Source organism: Canis aureus, chromosome 12 (genome assembly GCF_053574225.1).
Source record: "Canis aureus isolate CA01 chromosome 12, VMU_Caureus_v.1.0, whole genome shotgun sequence".
Lineage (NCBI taxonomy): Eukaryota > Metazoa > Chordata > Mammalia > Carnivora > Canidae > Canis > Canis aureus.
The window spans coordinates 15,159,272-15,179,377 of NC_135622.1; the positions used below are offsets into that span (position 1 = coordinate 15,159,272).

A 20,106-nucleotide genomic window follows, 5' to 3' on the forward strand; every position below is an offset into this window, starting at 1 on the left:
GAAGCAGACATTGAAATAGAGTCAGGGGTTCAAGGAGCTTATTTGGGAATGATACATGTAAGAGATAAAGGCAGGATTGGGCAGGAAAGTCTCAGCCTGCAATGCACATCTGACAAACTCTCAGGCAACCCAATGATGAATATCAGAACAAAAATTGCCCATTAAAAAATCTTGCACTGAGAAGAAATGGCCTGTCCCATAGTACCCCCTCTGTACTCAGTCATTGGTGAGGTCCTTCCTAGAAAAAAGCATGGCCTTGGCTTGAAAGCTGAGGTGAGCCTGAAAGGTGGAGGCTCCACTATAACTGCATGTTTTAGCAGCTGGACAGCACATCCTTTCTTGAAGGGAGACTCCACAGCTGCTAGTCAGTTCTCTCCAATTAATCTGTAATTTTAATGTAATTCCAACAAAAATGCACAGATGATATGATTATATACAGGGAAAATTCTAAAGGAAGAAACAGATAGATTATGAGAAATCATAAGAGAGTTTGTGAAATTCTTTTTAAAGATTTTATTTATTTATTCATGAGAGACACAGAGAGAGAGAGAGAGAGGCAGAGACAAAGGCAGAGGGAGAAGCAGGCTCTCTGTGGGGAGCCCTATGTGGGACTCAATCAGGGGACCCCAGGATCATGACCTGAGCCAAAGGCAGACACTCAACCACTGAGCCACCCAGGCATCCCAGAAAGTTTCTTGATGCAAAGTCAACATATAAAAATCTATTTTTTCTATATATCAGTAACAATGAGTCAGAAAATGAAATGTAAAAGAAAACAAAAAAGAATTTCTAAAATTCTATCATTTTGGAGCACCTGAGTGGCTCAGTCAGTTAAGCATCCAATTCTTGATTTTGGCTCAGGTCATGATCTCAAGGTCAGGAGATCCAGCCCCCCTGGGCTGCACACTCACTGAGGAATCTGCTTGGGATTCTCTCCCTCCCCCTCCCACCCCTCCTGCTGCTCGGAAGCACACATGGGTGCTCTCTCGCTTTCTCTCTCTCTCAAATAAGTAAATAAATAAAATCTTTAAAAGATCTACAAGTTTGTTTATGTGAAAATTTTTTATGTTTTTTATTTTATTTTATTTATTTATTTGACAGAGAGAGAGAGAGCACAAGTAGGGAGAGCAGCAGAGGGAGAGGGAGAAGCAGGTTCGCTGATGAGCAGGGAGCCCTACAATGCGGTGCTGGATCTCAGGACCCCGGGATCATGACCTTAGCCAAAGGCAGACACTTAACCGACTGAGCCACCCAGACACCTCTTAAATGTTGTTTGACAAAAGCCATAATAAAATTTAAAGCAAAGTACAATTTTGGAAAATAGCCAGAAGGTATGACAGGCAGCTTAAAGAAGGAAAAATACAAATGATAAAAAGATAAAAAGATGTTCAACCTCATTGCTAATAAAAATAAATGCAAGTCAAACAACAAGATGTAAGAGATAAAGATTTTTACCCTGCAGGTAAGCAAAAGTTGAAAAGTTTATATATTTAATAATATTCAGCACTGGTAGCAAAAACAGAATAAGGTATATCTAAACAGAAAGAGTTGTTTAGGATAATGTTTATTATTATACATTTTGTTTTATTATACTGTTAGGTTCAAAAGTGACACAGAACAATAAACATAAAATGATCCCATTTTTTGAGAAACAATTATGTTTATGTGTGTCTGTCTATGTATAGATGAAGACCTTGAAGGACATACATTAAACTGTTAAGTTTTTAACTCGGGAAATATGTATGGTGGAATTTATGTATTTCACTTTATATAATCCTTTGTTTGAGTTTTTAAACAATAAGAATGCATTTAAACATAAAGAAAAACATAAAAAAAATCCAGATCAGTATAATAAATGAGTGATGTGCAATAAAAAAAAAAAAATAAAGAAAAACAATAGGAATTCCCTTTAATTCAACAGCTATACTTCCAGAATCTATTCCAAACAAAACTTCCCACAATGTAGATGTGAATGAAGATTCTTGATAGCATTGATTATAACAGAAAAACATTTGAAACAAAGTATATATCAATCAGGAGAAGATTGGTTAAATAATTACAGTCATTCTTGCCATTGAAAAATTTGTAGCTGTTAAAAATGAGTTAGGATATCTCATATATATACCATTATATATAATACATATCTCATATATACTTTTATTTATTTATTTTAAAAGATTTTATTTATTTATTCATGAGAGACACACAGAGAGAGAGAGGCAGAGACACAGGCAGAGGGAGAAGCAGGCTCCATGCAGGGAGCCCAATGCGGGACCGGATCCTGGGACTCCAGGATCACGCCCTTGGCTGAAGGCAGGTGCTAAACCGCTGAGCCACCCAGGGATCCCCCATATATACTTTCAGAAAGATGTTTTGATACATTATAACATAACAAAAATTGCAGAACATTATCAATGTCCAGCCCATTAAATTTTTTGTGAGTATAAAAATATTGATGTTATTAATTAGGAAGGCCAGATGGGTCATGCATGTGCACCTGGGTGTAAAGGGCTCTTATCATCCCTGCATGGAGGACACATTCTCCTCAGTGTGTCCATTATTACATCATTATTTCTGTTAGCCAACATAAAAACAAATCATAAAGACCAAGGTAATAAAGATGGAGAAGAGAAGAAAAGGAGATGAAAATGAAATAAAAAGTTTGAGAAGCTAAACGTTGATGTCATCAATTGGACAGGTGGTAGATGTGGCTACTTTGGGCTAATTCCTCAATTTCTGCTTCACCTTGCTACTGAGGGCTTCCCTTTATTGCAGAGGCTGGGAAGCTGAAAACTACAGTTCTCAGACTCCTTTGCAGCTAGAATTCAGAATGCAAATCAGGTAATGTCAAGTTGTGTTGTGAGATATGGAAGGTGCGTGTGGGGCAGAAGACATCTTCCTCCCTCTTTGAGTTGTTCTTCTGTTGTCAAGTCACGTCAAGGAGACACAAGGTTTTCCCACAATAGTGCTCCAGGGTCCACTCCCTGGTTTCTTAGGTGTTGAAAGGGGGTTGTGTTGGCCAGTAGACACTTTCTATTTCCTTTCTGGATTCTGTCTATTGAGCTCAATAATTTACATTCTGAGGTTCATTCCAGCCCTTCTCAACTTTTTGTAAATACTCAATATCCTCTAGTAAATCTTTTCCTCTTTACAATACCTAAGGTAGTTTCTATTTCTCTGCTTTGGTTATTTTATTCCCATATAAAAAAATACCCCAAACTTAATTTTTTTTAAAGATTTTATTTATCTATTAGAGAGAGAGAGAGAGAGAGAGCACAAGCAGGGAGAGAGGCAGAAGGAGAAGCAGACTCTCTGCTGAGCAGGGAGCCCGATGTAGGGCTCAATCGCAGGATTCTGGAATCATGGACCTGAGCAGAAGGCAGACACTTAACTGAATGAGCCACCCAGGCACCCCAAACTTAGTGAAGATGGCAACAATCATTTATTTTGCTCACAAATCTGTGATCTGGGCAGGGCTCTTGGCAGGGAAGGCTCATCTCTGTTCCATACCTTAATTTGAGGGGCTCTCCTGAAGACTGAATGTCTATCTCCAGGAGGGAAGGTGGTGCTGGCTGCCAGCTGAGTTGCTTGCTTCCTAGACACGTAAGCCTCTCACTGCATAGTGGCTAGGTTCTGAGGCCGAGTTTGTATGTGTGTGTGTGTGTGTGTGTGTGTGTGTGTGTGTGTGATCATCTTTATTACTTACCTTCAGAAGTCCCATAACATCACTTCTACTATACTCTAGTAGTTGAGACAGTCACAAACTGTCCAGACTCATCCAGGTTCAAGGCAAGGGGACTTAGATGCCTCTTCTTGATGGAAGAGCAGCAAAGTTCTGGAAGAGCATGTGGGATGAAAATATTGTGGCCTTTTTTAGGAAGTACAATCTGCCACATTCCTGCTCTGAAACATAATTGATATAGTTAATAATAGCTTTAAAAAAAAAACAAAACCTTAAGAATAAAACACTGAGCTAAAACTAAATGCAATAGAAAGTATTAAATCCGTAAATATCTAAACAACCAATGTTTTAAAGGAATACACACACACACACACACACACAAAAGGCAGATTTTTAAAAGATTTAAAAGGTTCAATACAATAGGGGCACCTGAGTGGCTCAGGCGGTTGAGCATCTGCCTTCAGCTTAGGTCATGATCCCAGGGACCTGGGCCTGAGCCCCACATCGGGCTCTCTGCTCAGCAGGAAGCCCGCTTCTGCCTCTCCTACTATCTGCCGCTCTGCCTGCTTGTGCTCGCTCTCTGTCAAATAAATAAATAAAATCTTTTTAAAAAAGCTACAATATAGAAGCAAGTAGTTTTCTAAAGAATAAAGTTTAATACCTAGGATGTGAAGGTAAGGGAAAGTAATAGAAGATAGAATGAGAAGACTAAAAATTAGAAAAAGAAGCAATAAGGATAAGGATAGAAAAAGAAGAATTAAAATAGCCCACATCAAGACAACAAAATATGTTTAAATAGCACTGATACAAATGTCTATTAAATCAAATATATCTTTGTTAAAATGAGAAGAAAACAAAGTGACTGGAGGTCAGTTCAAGGTAGGTAGTTCAAGACTGAAGAAGCAGTCTCTCTTCAAAGGTCCTGTGTGACCAGGATTACCTTTCAGGGGTGGCACTGATAACCCTGCCACATTCTGGCTTTGAAGGTCCCATCTCTTTGGCCAATCTCTCTCTTTCTCTTGATAAGAGAAAACCATTTCTTCTAACCATTTCTTCTCCATGCTAATTTTAGACTTCTGTCAGAGCAAATCTTTTTGGATTTGGATGCCTGTATCCAGATCTTTCCTGGTTGCTGTGGCCATCACAACTGGGTCATCGTCCTGGAGAGGAGAGAACAGAGCCCCATTGAGGTACTTCCTGTGGAATCCATCTTGCCATCATGCAAGTAGGAGGTTAATGTAGGAGGTGTTCTGGGAATTGATGTGCAAGTTTTCATGAGGACCCAGGAGCCCACTGTATCTTCATGAATGCATCCTGTCAGTACATAGATTCATTAATTTATCTTGCTTAATCTGCCATTTCTCTCATGATTGCTTTGTTTTAATGACAGTGATTAAGAGAAGAACCAGTCATTGTTCCAAGTGCACATTTTCCATTTCCCAGTGGGATAATCTAGGCCTATTCACCCCCCTGGACAGTGCCTTTGTGCTGTCTCCTTCTACTCTTATGTCCCTGTCTCCACTAGGTGGCTATTTTTTTTTTTTTCACCACCAAAGTCCTGTTGTTGAGCCCGCAACCCCCATCCCCTGTAAAAGACCCGGGTTTCTAACTGGGCTGTTTGGGAAACACATGTGAGCAGAATTCACCCAGCTATTGGACACCAGCAGCAAATCCTCCAAAGCAGCCCCACACAGAGCAGGAGTTGGGCTGGGGGTGGAGGTGTGAGAGGTGAGCCTGGCAGGCTTCAATTACGTTGCTAAGTTCTGAGTTGCTCGTTTCCTGAACGGCTGTGTCAGCTCACCCTGGAAACAGTCATTTTCCTGGCAGCTCCATATTTAGGCTGTGGGCTGCCTGCTGCCGGCACCTTTGCCTCCAAGCTCCTGAGCTGCCTGGTAGCTCTGTTGCCTTCAAGAAGAGCCTCATGACTCTTCTGTTATCAGAGGTTGAGCCTTTCTCCAGACCAGTAGGAGTGTCAAGTTCCTTCTTTGGGGTGTCAGCTTTCAGGGAGGGGCTGAAGGAGATGGGGAGGTGGGTGGGAAGAAGAGGGGCTAAAACCCATGATTGAAAATATTTCCTCTCTCCCTATCTTAGAGAATTAAAAAATGGTGGGAATGATAAAAAAAAAAGAATGGTGGGAGTGGTGGGGTCCAAAGTGATTTTCAATGGAGAGATGAGGTCACTGCTCACTCCTGCTTTGCTACAGGACCCCTCGTGAGGAAGAGCACCTGCTTTCCCATGGCTGACTGCATCCCCCCACCAGGATGGGGTCTGTGCTGGGTGTGCTTCCTCTTTGGTGTACAAGTAAGAAGCATTAATGGATCCATAGAGAGAGACTGAGCCCTAGCCCATGGGACTCAGTAGTTCCACGTTTTGGCCAATTCAATGAATTCGCCCTGAATTAAAGAATGAATTTTTGAAAAAAATCAGTAAGAATAGAGAAGATAGGGTGGGCACTCATGTCAAATGACTAGAGAATAATTCTAGCTAATATTGATGACTGCTAACGACGTGCTGTTTCTTATACTTATCAACTCATTCTCTGCTCCTCACAGCTTTAAGAGATGGGTGATTTTTTTTTAAAGACTTTATTTATTTATTCATAGAAACAGAGAGAGAGAGAGAGAGAGAGAGAGAGAGAGAAGCAGGCACTATGCAAAGAGCCTGACATGGGACTCAATCCAGGGTCTCCAGGATCACACCCTGGGCTGCAGGCGGTGCTAAACCGCTGCGCCACCGGGGCTGCCTGAGATGGGTGATTTTATCACACACATTTTACAGATGAGCAATCTGAGGAACAAAGTTTATATGTTTTTTTAAAAATTTTTTAAGTATTTATTTATTTATTTATTTATTTATTTATGAGAGAGTGAGAGAGTGCAGGGAGAGGGGCAGAAGGAGAGAGAAAGAGAGAATCCCAAGCAGATTCCATGCCTAGCGCAGAGCCAGAGATAGGTCTAGATCCTACCACCCTGAGAGATCAGATCCCAGAATCAGACCCTGAGACTGGACCAAGCCAAAATCTGAGAACCCGCAACCCAACTGAACACCCAGGTGCCCCACGTGTTTATGTTTTAATCCAAGATTAAAGAGCTAGGAAGTGGGAAATTTGACACATGAATGCAGAAGTTGGGTTCCAGGGGCACCTGGATGGCTCAGTTGATTAAGTGTCTGCCTTCAGCTCAGGTCATGATTTCAAAGTCCTGGGATTGAGCCCTGCATCCAGCTCCTTGCTCAGTGGGGAGTCTGCTTCTCCCTCTCCCTCTGCCCCTCCTTTCTGCTCCTGTGCTCTCTCACAACACTCTCTCTTTCAAGTAAATAAATAAAATCTTAAAAAAAAAAAAAAGATGGGTTCCAGACTTTTGTCCCTAACCACAGCACTCTACTGTGTATACTTCCTCATGTGCCATGCTTCTCCTTCCTATCAGTATCTTGACCCAGCCCCCAATTGGGCTCTCCAACTAGGGAGGCTCCCACCTTACATCAGACCTGCCTCTCCAGACATAGCCTTCCCAGGTGGCAGGTGGCAGGGCTGCCGAAGCCCTTCCTCTTCTCAGGAAATTCAATCTAGCATCTGTGCCCAGCCTTTCTATCACTTTGGCCACATGAGCCTCATTCTTCTGTAAAGCCCAAGAGTGTGACTCAGATGTAGAGTCTGCCCTTCCTCCTGCCCCTTGTCCTTGCTTCTTCTCACCCACCCTCTCTAAGCCATCACGTATACATCCCTGTCTCCGCTCTAAGCCTGGCTTCACTCAGCAACGTGTCCAGTGATGCTCCGCCTGGCTCTTCCTCCAGGCCCCAGCACAAGGTGACGCAAATTCTCAGACTATTCAAATCTTTCCTTTCTTACTCAATATTCTTGGCTTGCCCCTTTCCCCTGCCTTCTATGAAATCTAAGTCAGATGTTGTGTTTTTGTATAAAAAAGCTATTGGCATAGAGGCCTATATATGGTAGGAGACTCCAACTCCTTGGGGTCAGGCACCGGCTCTTACTGGTTGTATAAGCACTTTCAGCACTCATCCTGGGGCTTGGGGCTTGGGGATCAGTGCACACAGATGGACCAACGCATTGTGTGTCTGTCTGCACCACCTGCCAGCAGGACGCAGGTTACATCCGGCCCCACAGTGTACTCACCACCCATTAAATGTCCTTCACCTTTTTCTTTCTCTTTTCTTTTCATTCCTCCTTCCTCCCCTTCCTTCCTTCCTTCTTTCTTTCACTTGAACCAAATGAAAGTGACCTTCTTTACATCTGTGTATTTATATAATTACTGGTGTTGCAGTCTTTCTTAATCATTCCTAGATTACAAGCTCATGGAAGTTCCGATTCTGGACCTATTCACTTTGATCATCACTTAAACTCATATCATGGTAAGTCTATATCTGTAAACACTTCTGAAGATTTTATTTTTTTATTTTTGTTTACTTTTGAAGATTTTTAAAGGGTGGGCGCCTGGCTGGCTCAGTTGGCAGAATGTGTGACTCTTGATCTTGAGGCTGTGGGTTTGAGCCCCATGTTGGGTTGTAGAGATTATTTAAAAATAAAATCTCTAGGGGCACCTGGGTGGCTTAGTGATTAAGCATCTGCCTTCAGCTCAGGTCATGATCCCAGGGTCCTGGGATCGAATCCTACATTGGGCTCCCCACAGGGAGCCTGCTTCTCCCGCTGCCTATGTCTCTGCCTCTCTTTCTGTGTCTCTCATGAATAAATAAATAAAATCTGTAAAATAAAATAAAATAAAATAGAATCTTTAACAAGAGAGACATTTTAAAGGGATATTTTTACCAAGCAGATTAGCAGAGTTGAGGAGGGTGAAGATTTGCCTATTATGTTGCCATTTTATGTGTTAGGAAGTGCCTGCCTCAAAGCTACTGAGAACTCTGAGACTTGTAGGGGTGGGGGAAAGACATAATCTCCATATCCCAAACACAATAGTGTTGTAGGAAAGACGTTAGGGTACGAAGCCAATGGCCAAGAAAGAATTCTTGAGACATCTTTGGTACAAAAAAGTAGTTTTATTGAAGCACAAGGACAGGATCCATGGGCAGAAAATGCTGCACAGGCCCATACTTTCTTTTTTTGTTTGTTTTTTTTTGTTTTGTTTTGTTTTGTTTTTTAGGCCCATACTTTCAGGGTGGGATGGGATTGGGGAGAGATCAAGTCTCCAAGGAATTTTGGAAGCAAGGTTTCCAGGACCTTGAGGGGGCTAGCTATTGTTAGGAAAAGGTCATTTATTCCTGTTTAATAAAACCTTAGCCATGAGACCCTTCAGATGTACATCTGAGCCATACGCTTGGGGGATGATTGCCAAACATGTATCTTGGGGAAGTAGAGGTAAAGTAAGTTTCCAAAGGAATTTTTGTATGGTAAAGTAGACATGCAGGATTCTGGGGGTCGGGCTTAGGTTGCCTGTTGCCCATAGCAAAGTATTAACATCTAGGCAGGTGAGTCCTTAAAGGAATGTCACTCGGCATGTAAGTAAATTTTATTTAGTAAGGAAATTTAGTAATTTTTCTTCTGTCTTTGTTTCCCACAACAATAGGATTATGAAGATATTTACTCTTTTGTGAGTCTAGCATTTTCTAAGCATTAAAAAAAATCCCCACTTAAAAGATAGGAATGTGGAGCTGCTGAGGACTTAGTCTGTCCCACTCCTCATCCTCATTTATAACTTTTATTTAGTTGCTTTTAATAAGGTAATAGCACCCACGAACTCACCACTCAAAACAAAACGAGGCCCTGGGCAATAATTCACATCTAATTTTGTGGCTCCCTCATGTCATCCCTTCATCTTGCCCCACCCAAGGTGACTTTCCATGCTGTACCCAAATTGGGTTTGGAGTCAAAGCCTGTCCTGTTATATCACTTTCTCATCTGCCCTCATTGTCACTGATAGGGCAAATCTGCTTTGGCGGGCTTAACATTTAAAAAACATCCTTAAATGGCCTCACTTGGCAGAGACTAAAGCTCAGATTAAATGCTATTTCTCGCAGCATAATTTTCTATGTTTAAGAGGAGCTCAAATATAGCTGAGATATTATTCATCTTGAAGCCATCACCCACCAATTTGGATATAACTTCCCTTGTCACATTTCAGAAATTCTTTCTTCTAGGATAGGATCAGGGTGGCTGACTCAGAGATCCCCACCCTACACTCCCTCCCCACCTCCTCTCCAATACTGATTAGTGTTTTTCCCTCAGCCTCTGCCATGGAGCAGAATGGCTGGTGAGTGACATTCTCCTTCTAGGCTCATAATTTAGAGGCTGCTGCGTGGAGTGACACATGCTGTCATTAGTCACTCCTCCCAGTGGAGTTGGTATCTGTGTTTCCCAGTTCCAGATAGCAAGTAGGAGTCATAAGACACTCACCCAGACCTGGAGATAAAAAGCGATATGTACTGTAGAAACCCCTTGGTTCATCTTCACCCTTGTTGGGGAGAGGGTCCCTAGAATAAAAAATGAATTGTGGGAGGTGATTTGAATTAGCAGAACAAAGGTCTGTCTTGTAAATGTTTTACTCTGAAGAATCTGCAAGATCTATAATTATGTAGACTTCAGGTACTAGAAGAAGTCTCCACCTGCTACCAAGACAATGTAGTCTCTAAGACACTGACCACCAGGGCCTCTGTCAGAATGGAATCTGGAGTCTGAAGCCTCGGGTAGGGTGAAGGCATGGATGAGGTGGGTAGGTGTGAGCCGAAGAATAGAAAAGAGGAGGAGGGAGCCAGGGGAAGGAGGATTTGGAACATCTCACCTAAGGTTGATTTGGTTTAGAGGAGGAGACCTGGTCCAGGTTGGGCCAGTTATATCCTGTCTTCTAGGAGGACCTAGAATATGGAACCAAAAGACACATAGACTAGAGCCCCTAGAATGGAGTCTTATTAATGTTGATGTTCTAGAGGGAAGGGGACCCTCGAGGCTCAGTCAGGCTTTTGGGTCAACATCTCGACTTTAACTTCATTAGGCTTTTACTAGAGCCAGAAGTGCCCACTTAAGCTGAATTCCTGACCCATAGAAACTGTATGAGATAAATGTGGGGTTTTTGTTGTTTTAAGTTGCTAAGGATGCTATATTAGTTTCCTAGGGCTGCCATAACAAAGTGCCCCAAACTGGGAGGCTCAGAACAACAGAAATTTATTGTCTCAGTTCTGGAAGCCAGAGTGTGAAATCGAGGTGTCAACAGGGCCATACTCCCTCTGAAGGAAGTAGGGAAGGATCTGTCCAGGCCTTTCTCCTAGCTTCTGGTAGCCTCAGGCAGGTGAGGCTATATATTCCCTGTGTTCTCTTATATTGTCTTACCTCCATGCATGTGTCTGGTTCTATGTCCAAATTTTCCCTTTTTATAAGGACAACAGTCAGATTGGATTAGAGCTCACCCTGAGGACCTGATAGTCAAGAGCTAAGTATTTGTACCTGCTTTCCAGATGAGAAATTGACTCTTAGAGAAGTCAAGGATTTGAGGTCCCCTGGCTGGTGAGTTAGGAGCAGAGGTGGGCAAGAATCCAGGGCACCTCACTTCCAGCCAAGGGTTATTTATTTAGAAATGGAGAAGGTTCTGGAGGAGAGAATAGTGTAGCTCAAAGAGAGAAACAGAATATAGAAGGAAGGACTCTTGAAGTGAGACTCAAAGGAGAGAGGAGGTGGTTTCCCTGCTGGCTCTTATTCACTGCCCAACCAGAAAATGTCTTTCTTTCAATCGCATCCTTTTTGCTGTCGAAGCCACATGGGCTTATCATAAATTAATCAGAACAGACGGATAGGGAGTAACCTGAAAAACCCCTGCTCTGGCCCATCTCAAGAACTCTCAGAATGTCTTGAGTATCTGGACTAGTGTAGCAATCCTTTCTGTAGTCCATGGCAGGGGTCATGTACTCTTAAAATGATCGAAAGGGTAGCAAGGTCTAATCCCCATATCCCCTATTTCAATTTGGGGTGGGATTTTGGTTTCTGAATTATAGTATGTGTTCCTTATGTATTCTGAGGCTCCCTAAGCTATACATAGAAGTGGGAATACAGCATCATATTATTAATAGTGCACAAGTAGAGATCACCTGCCAAAATAGGGCTTCTCTGGGCTGAAGCATGAGGCTTAGTTCTGAAAGTCTAGGAGGTGCTTCCTATGTCAACCCTTCTGAACTGAGAATAATTGAGCCTGCAGAATCTACACACTCCCCTCCCTCTCACAGGTCCAGGCAGGGAAGAGAGAACAGAGGAGTTGACCAGTAGGAGAGCCAAGCCTACTCTACTCACCGCATGGAGGCAGGGAATAAAAGAGCAGAGTCAAACTCCCACCTGTTACAAGTTACAGTGGCTCTACCCACCAGTGAAACACAGTTCAGGAATGTCCTAGGCTTTGAGCAACTCCTCTTCTCATAAAGGACCAATAATGTGGTATCCTCTCTTTAGGGGGACAAATGGACATATGAGTAAAGTAGTAGAAACATCCCTGCCTTACATATAACTGAAGTGTCCCCAGTTGAAGTCACACCTTTTATTTGGGGGCCCAGTCCTTCCAACAACTCCACTAAAACATACAAATACCTTTTGAGCAGAATGTATTAATACCTACTGAGTTAGGGATTTGGGAGTCAAAGATGACAAACCTGTAGTCCCTGCTCTCAGGGAGCTTACCATTCAGATGGCAGACACCCAAGAGTTGAAACAAAGTTCTATTAGATTAACAACAACAAGGGTACCTGAGTGGCTCAGTGGTTGAGCAGCTGCCTTTGGCTCAAGCTGCGATCCTGGGGTCCTGGGATCACGTCTTGCATCAGGCTCCCCACGGTGAGCCTGCTTCTTCCTCTGCCTGTGTCTTTGCCTCTCTGTGTCTCTCATGAATAAATAAATAAAATCTTAAAAAAAAAAAAAAAAAAAAAACAGGAGCTAAATGTCTACAGAACAAAGACTAAGTACAGGTGTTATGCTGACCACGTGAGTACTTTACTTTGTTTCATCCTCCCAACTTTAGTACTCTGTTTTCAGATGAGGGAGCTGAGGCTTAGAGAGTTTCAGTGCCTGGCCTGAGGTCACACAGAACAAGAGGCAGAGCCCGGAGTCTGCCTGAAGAGCCTCCATGTGGGACCATGACGTTCTATTCCTGCGGCGGGGAGGTGGGGGGGGCAGCATGGGGTGCCATGGAAGTCTAGAAAAGGGCAGCCACCCAGACCACACAGGTCAGGGCAGGATCACAAAGAAGATCACACATCCCTGTGCCAGTGCTGAGCACATATCAGGGGCCAGCCAGGTAAATGGGGGAAGAAAGAGGGAGCATTAGTAGGTCAGGTCCTCACAGGACACCTCAGTGGGAGAGGGAGGGAGGGGAGGCTGCTGAAAGAGATAAGGGGAGCTTGTAAAAGAGACATGAAGTCTGTACCTTATGAGTGTGTGCGACTGAGCTCATTCACCTCCAGGTTAACATGGAAATGTTCAATAATGACCACTCTTGATGCTGCTTGACATAAAAATATTTAACTCTGAGGAGAACACAAATGAAAATATCTAAGAGTGGAGGGAGGGGAAGACATCAGGTCATCAGGAGCCGGAATCTCAACCATCTGGAATCCTACTGAGATTTGGCGGCCCATTCCTGAGTCTCAGGTATCTTGCCAAAATATTTTTTAAAGGAGAAAAAACAATAATGTTGCTTGCTATAATAATGCACCAGAAATTCCTCACATTGACATTTACAGATTTCCTGCCAATGGCCCGGAGAGCACGTAATGGCCTGATAGCAAAGGCAGCTGGGGGTGGGGCGGAAAAGCAACTGAGTGATTGAGCTGTGCCTCCTTGGGTTTTTATTATCATTGCTGCCTTTAGCCATATGCTTTTCAAAGGCACTTGAGAAGCCTGGACCAATTTCAAAGGAATTCCTAAACCCAGATTTCAAAATCGTCATTACATCTCCGGATTGTCAGTTCTCTGTACAGGAAACACAAATTTATGGAAGTTCCTAAATGTTTTTCCATAAATGTTGATCAACCTCTCCTGCCGTTACATGAGATGCCTGGGATGTTAAAATAGATGCTAATAAATTGCCAATCCAGCTTATTGCCAAGTAATGAAAAGCATTTCTCTTCCTTGGAATAGGATGTCTTACCACTTGAGTGGGTTCCAGAAACTGCATAAAAAAGGGAATAAGATGATTTCTTTTTTAGTCTGTTTGCTTGTTCTTTACCACCCCCACCCCCATTGACACTTTTTAAAACTGAATATAAACAGATTCAATCTGCTGGGAACGCTGGGTTTTATGTACAGCGTGGACCCTGGTTGTGCTGCACCTGTCATCCAAGACTTTTGTCATTCTTTGACACCATTGGATGTCCCATACTCATATGACTCTCCACCCATTCCAGGTCTTTCCCTAACCTTTTTGTTGGCCTTGTCCACAAAACAACCTTGTTCAGTTTTGCAAACACAGAAAATAAACCAGAGGCTGGTAAGTCAGGTGGCTGATGAATCAGGAACAGAGCCTTGGGAGCCCCCACAACCAAATGGGGCTCTGGAACCCTGCAGTGTCCCTGACTCCATCTCCATTCCAAAGGACAGCATGCTGCTTTGCAAGAATGATGGCATCGTACCAAAGGCTCTGGAGAACTAAAAGCTACAAGTACACAGGGTACTTTGTGAAGTTTCCTGTGAAGGGAGCAAAGCAAAGAGATAATCCTGCGAAATACAGGAGCCTTCCACTTTAAAGAAGTTAGCGGTTGCATGGAGTGTGAAAAGATCTGGGATATGTTGGGATCCTCCATTCAAAATGAAAGGCAAGGGACGACTGGTTGGCTCAGCGGTTCAGCGTCCGCCTTCCACTCAGGGTGGGATCCCAGGATCCAGGATGGAGTCCCTATGGGGCTCCTTGTGGGAGCCTGCTTCTCCCTCTGCCTGTGTCTCTAGCTCTCTCTCTCTGTCTCTCATTAATAATAATAATAATAATAATAATAATAATAATAATAGAATGAAAGGCAAGTTGTTTCACCTTTTGCCTCATCACTAAGAAGAAAATCAATGTTTCAAGGACACCTTTGAATGTTGGAGGCAGTCTAATATATTTAAAGGTCTGCTCCATACTGGTAAACACGAAATGCTTCCCAGGAACCAATACACAGTCATGTTCAGCACTTTGAGATAAAAGCATGGGACCATTAATTTTTTTCTTGAGCACATACTGTGTGGCAGGCATTTTTCTAAGTACCTTAGATTTATTAACTCTTTTTTTAAGGAGCATTTATTTATTCATAAATAAATAGAAAGGCAGAGACAGAGGGAGAAGTAGGCTCCATGCGGGGAGCCTGATACAGGACTCATCCCAGGACCCCAGGATCACAGCACAGTTGAGAAGAGGCTCAACCACTGAACCACTCAGGTGTCCCTATTAACTCTTTTAATCCGCACTGGGGTACACAGGTTGTATGGCAAAGCCTGCATTTGAACCTGAGCTTGTGGCTTTCCTGGTCCATTGTTCTTAATGATCATGCTTTACTAATTGCATTTTAGGATTGTTAGTTAATCCTGGAGATGGCAATTTCCAGGTGTTGCCCATTCCTCATCTAGTCTATCATAATTCCAGTATTCTTCGACCTATGGAGTGAATGATGAATATAACTACCACCTACACACCCACTTGTAATAGTGAGAGGTGGGAATGAGTAAGAGGAAGAACTTTGCCATAACTAGTATTTTAAAGAAAAGTAAAAGAAGAAGGTAATTATTCAATCTTCAAATATTCCAGAAGCAATACAGAAAGATGCAACTAATTAAGAATATGGTAATCCACACAAATGAATTTTGTGCCTATTTCTTCACTACCACAATTGGAGAAGTATATTAGCTCCAGGATTTGGGGAGGATTCCAATTACCAATAATTTTTAAAACAATATTTTTTCAGCATTTCCTTTCAGGATCGAAACTCAGATAAAGCAATCCTTGTTCATAGCTCACACAGACTCGAGTACTTTAAAGTTCTGGTATGATCTTCCTTTGGCTACACTTATACAGCACCCAGAACACACCTTGCTTCCAGCTCTGAGCTACATCCTCAAGCTCTCCTTTTACTCTTCAGTAAATGGAGGGTCTCTAAGTTTAGTTTTTCAGGGCTTATGTTGTGGAACTCCCAAATGTGCTATAAGAAAATTTTGCTATTATAAAAAAAAAAAGGCTATTATCTTAATCTCCCAATGTCCTGTAAGGATGGTAGGGTCTTTTGTCTGCCAAGTTCAGTTGAAGATATCATCCTTAGTATAATAACCTTCTATATTCTTGAGGATAGAATTTAAATGCTAGGATAGGGGTATAGAAAAGCAATTTTAGACACGGAAGCTAGAAGACAGCAAAATTACTGTGTTTAAGGAATAAGTAACTATAAAACAGAGATAATAATACCTTAAAGACAGGGTTGTTTTGAGGGCTAAATGAGATAATTCAAAGTATCTGGGCATAGTTCTCAGCACATAGTGAGGGCTGAACCAATGTTAAAATGTTCGCACTGCTATCATTCTTGTTGCTGTTGTTATATAAACCTTTCTTGAAAATAATATTTTAGGTATCCCTGGGTGGCTCAGTGGTTTAGCGCCTGCCTTTGGCCCAGGGCACGATCCTGGAGTCCCGGGATCGAGTCCCACCTCGGGCTCCTGGCATGGAGCCTGCTTCTCCCTCCTCCTGTGTCTCTGCCTCTCTCTCTCTCTGTCTACCATAAATGAATAAATAAATCTTTAAAAAAAAGAAAATAATATTTTAATGATAGAAATAGAATCAAGAGAATCAAAATAAAGAACTAGAAATGATGTTTGGAAGTGTTATTTGCAATGCCAATTCAAACATACAGCTAGGAATAATGCTGAGGAAATTAACATTGTAGAATGAAATTCTGTTACAAATCTTCCCAATGGAAAATAAAATAGCATCCACTAAAAGTCAGGGAAGGGAGGAAATGTAAGAGTGCTCATTTGTTTTGGGTATGTCTCTAAACTATCACATACAGTTAGTTGGCTTTTGCTTTGTGAGCCAATCTGAAGTCTTTTTGTCTTAAAATCTAAATCTTGCTCATTTACATTAATGAATATGAGGTTTTGGGCTCTATTTTGTTTTGTAGTGTTTTTTAGCTTTATAATATTTTTGCACTGTTTGCTTTGTTGTCTTTTTCATTGAAATTTTAATTGAATAATTATAGACACATGCATTTGTAAGAAATAATAGGAAGAAATCTTGCATACCCTTTACCTAGTTTCCCTGAATAGTAACATTTTGCAGAACTCTAGTACAATGTGACAACCAGGATATTGTCATTGATACAACCACCAATCTTATGCAGATTTCTCCAGCTGTTTGTTTTGTTTTGAGTGTGAGTTTCTTCTAATAATTTGGAAATTTTTAATTTGTATTCTAGTTTTTAGCTTTGTAATTTTATGTAACTATCTTTTTTAAAAATGAGATACAAAAGGGCACCTGGGTAGCTCAGCAGTTGAACATCTGCCTTTGGCTCAGGTCGTGATCCTGGGATCCTGGGATCGAGTCCTGCATCAGGCTTTCTGCGGGAAGTCTGCTTCTCCCTCTGCCTATGTCTCTGCCTCTCTCTCTGTGTCTCTCATGAATAAATAAATAAAATCTTTTTAAAAATGAGATAAAATGACATATAATATTGTATTAGTTTTAGGTGCACAATATAATTTGATATATGCATATATTGCTAAATGATTATTAGAATAAGTTCAGTTAACATCCTCACCACACATAACATTTTTTTAAATATTATTTATTTGAGAGAGAGAGAGAGAGAGCATGAACAAGCATGGGGGGAGGAGCTAAGGGAGAGAGAGTCTTAAGCAGACTCCTTGCTGAGCACGGAGCCCAACATGAGGCTGGATCTCATGACCCTGGGATCACAACCTGAGCCAAAATCAAGAAGAATCTGACTCTCAACAACTGGACCACCCAGGTGCCACCATCACTATACATAATTACACATTTTTTTTCTTGTGATGATACCTTTTAAGACCTACTGTCCCAGTAACTTTCAAATATACAATATTGTTAACTATAGTCACCATACTGTGCATTATATCCCAGGACTTTTATCTTATAACTGGAAATTTATTTTTTAATTTCTTTATTATTATTTTTTTAAGATTTTATTTATTTATTCATAGACACACAGAGAGAGAGGCAGAGACACAGGCAGAGGGAGAAGCAGGCTCCATGCAGGGAGCCCGAGGTGGAACTCGATTCCAGGTCTCCAGGATCACACCCCAGGGTGCAGGCAGCGCCAAACCACTGCGCCACCGGGGCTGCCCATAACTGGAAATTTATACCTTTTGACCATCATTACCCATTTTGTGGCCCCCTCCCCTCTGGCAACCACCAATTTGTTCTCTGTATCTAGGAATTTCGTTTTTTAGATTCCACATGTAATTGAGATCATATAGTATTTGTCCTCTGTCTGACTTGCTTTATTTAGCATAATGCCCTCAAAGTCCATCCATATTATTGTAAGTGTCAAGATTTCTTCTTTTTTATGACTAAATAATATTCCATTGCACACACACACACACACACACACACCACCTTTTCTTTATCCATTCCTGCATTAATGGACACTTAGGTTGTTTCTATATTTTATCTATTGTAAATAATGCTGCAATGAACATAGGGGTACAAATATCTTTCTGAGATAGTCATCTCATTTCCTTTGGATAAATACCCAGAAGTGGAATAGCTGGATCATATGGTAGTCCTATTTTTAGTTGTTTGAGGAATCTTAATACTGTTTTCCATAATGATTGTACCAATTTACATTGCCACCAACAGCGCCAGTTTCCTTTTTTCCGCATTCTCACACTTGTTATTTCTTGTCTTTTTGATATTTATGTGACTATCTTAATAGTCACATAAATTAAAACGATTTTATTTATTTGTCTGACAGAGAGAGAGAATGAACACAAGCAGGGGGAGCAGTAGGCAGAAGGAGAGGGAGAAGCATACTCCCTGCTGTGCAGGGAGCCTGATACAGGGCTCCATCCCAGGACCCTGAGATCATGACCTGAGCCAAAGGCAGTTGCTTAACCAGGAGAGCCACCCAGGTGCCCCTTAATCTTATTTTTTCTTTAGGTAGAATCTTTAATTCCCCACTATAAGCAATGATAAAATTAGAATATTTCTACTTCCTTCCCCTTTCCTTTACCCCCATTTAATTTTAATTGATACTTTTATTTTCTTAAACTTTGCATTATTAAATATACTTATCTTATTTGATTTGGCAGCTCTATAGTCTAAGCTATTAAAGATAAAGAAACACATTTATGCCACAACATGTGTATACCTTATCCTATCTTTGTGCCTTTTTTCCCTTTGAATTTTTGTTGGTTATATCATCTCTAGATCATTCCTAATCTGTTCTTCCACCATAGTCACTACATGTGTTCTGTCTTGGTCTGCAGAAATGAACATCCAACGCTCTCTGCCAGTTCTTTTATTGTAGCTTCTCCAGTCATCTTCAGGTAGGCCTAAATTTATCTTTAATAGAATCCTCCCTTTGAACTCATAGGAATTCTCAGAAGTCTTTGTGTTCAAAGCTCCCTATCTGTTGCCTATGTATTTGAATGACAGTATGGCTTGGAATAAAGTGTCATGCTTATTTTCCTTGAGGTTTTTTTTTTTCTTTTTTTAAGATTTATTTATTTATTCATTCAGAGAGAGCGAGAGAGAGGCAGAGACACAGGCAGAGGGAGAAATAGGCTCCATGCAGGGAGCCTGACGTGGGACGCGATCCTGGGTCTCCAGGATCACACCCCGGGCTGCAGGCGGCGCTAAACCGCTGCGCCACCGGGGCTGCCCTTCCTTGAGGTTTTTGTGATTCTTTCTTCAGCATCTTACAGCATTTATAAAGTTGCAGTAACTATTTTTAATGGCAATAAAAATATTTCCAAGGAGAGAGGGAAAAGAGATGAAGAAAGAAAAACTGAGAGAAATGGAACAGATTATTACTATGAATAAAGAAAAAGGATTCATTAAAAAGAATACAATGGAAAAGCTATTAAAAAACATACTTGAAATAACAAATGAGATATAATATAGAGTTGAACTTTATTTATTTATTTATTTATTTATTTATTTATTTATTTATTTATTTAAATAGATGGGAGAAATAGCAGCATGGATTCACCCAAAGAACAAGTTAGTGAGTCAGAAGATCACATTAAAGACTTTTCCCAGTAGATAGCAGAAAATATAACATAAAATGCAAGCTAAGAGATATGAAGCATTGAAGTAGAAATGTTAACATCCAGATAGCAGGAGTCCCAGAATAAGAGAATAAAAAAATTATTTGGTAAATTATGTTCAAAATAATAATGATGATAAAGTTTCCAGAATTGAAAAGTTTTGTTGTACTTCAAGCCAAGTAGATAAGAAAAAAATCACATTTATACATAAAGAATC

General features: G+C 41.2%; 1 long non-coding RNA gene across 1 annotated transcript; it reads right to left on the reverse strand.

The window, feature by feature from the left end:
- Nucleotides 1-3,236: 3,236 nt before the first annotated feature.
- LOC144280652 (uncharacterized) lies at nucleotides 3,237-10,529 on the reverse strand. The gene is made up of 5 exons (XR_013349080.1): nucleotides 10,435-10,529; nucleotides 10,050-10,126; nucleotides 4,623-4,842; nucleotides 4,112-4,262; nucleotides 3,237-3,835 (listed from the first exon to the last, which is right to left on the reverse strand). It is a non-coding gene; the product is annotated as an uncharacterized LOC144280652 (long non-coding RNA).
- Between the last annotated feature and the right edge of the window lie 9,577 nt (nucleotides 10,530-20,106).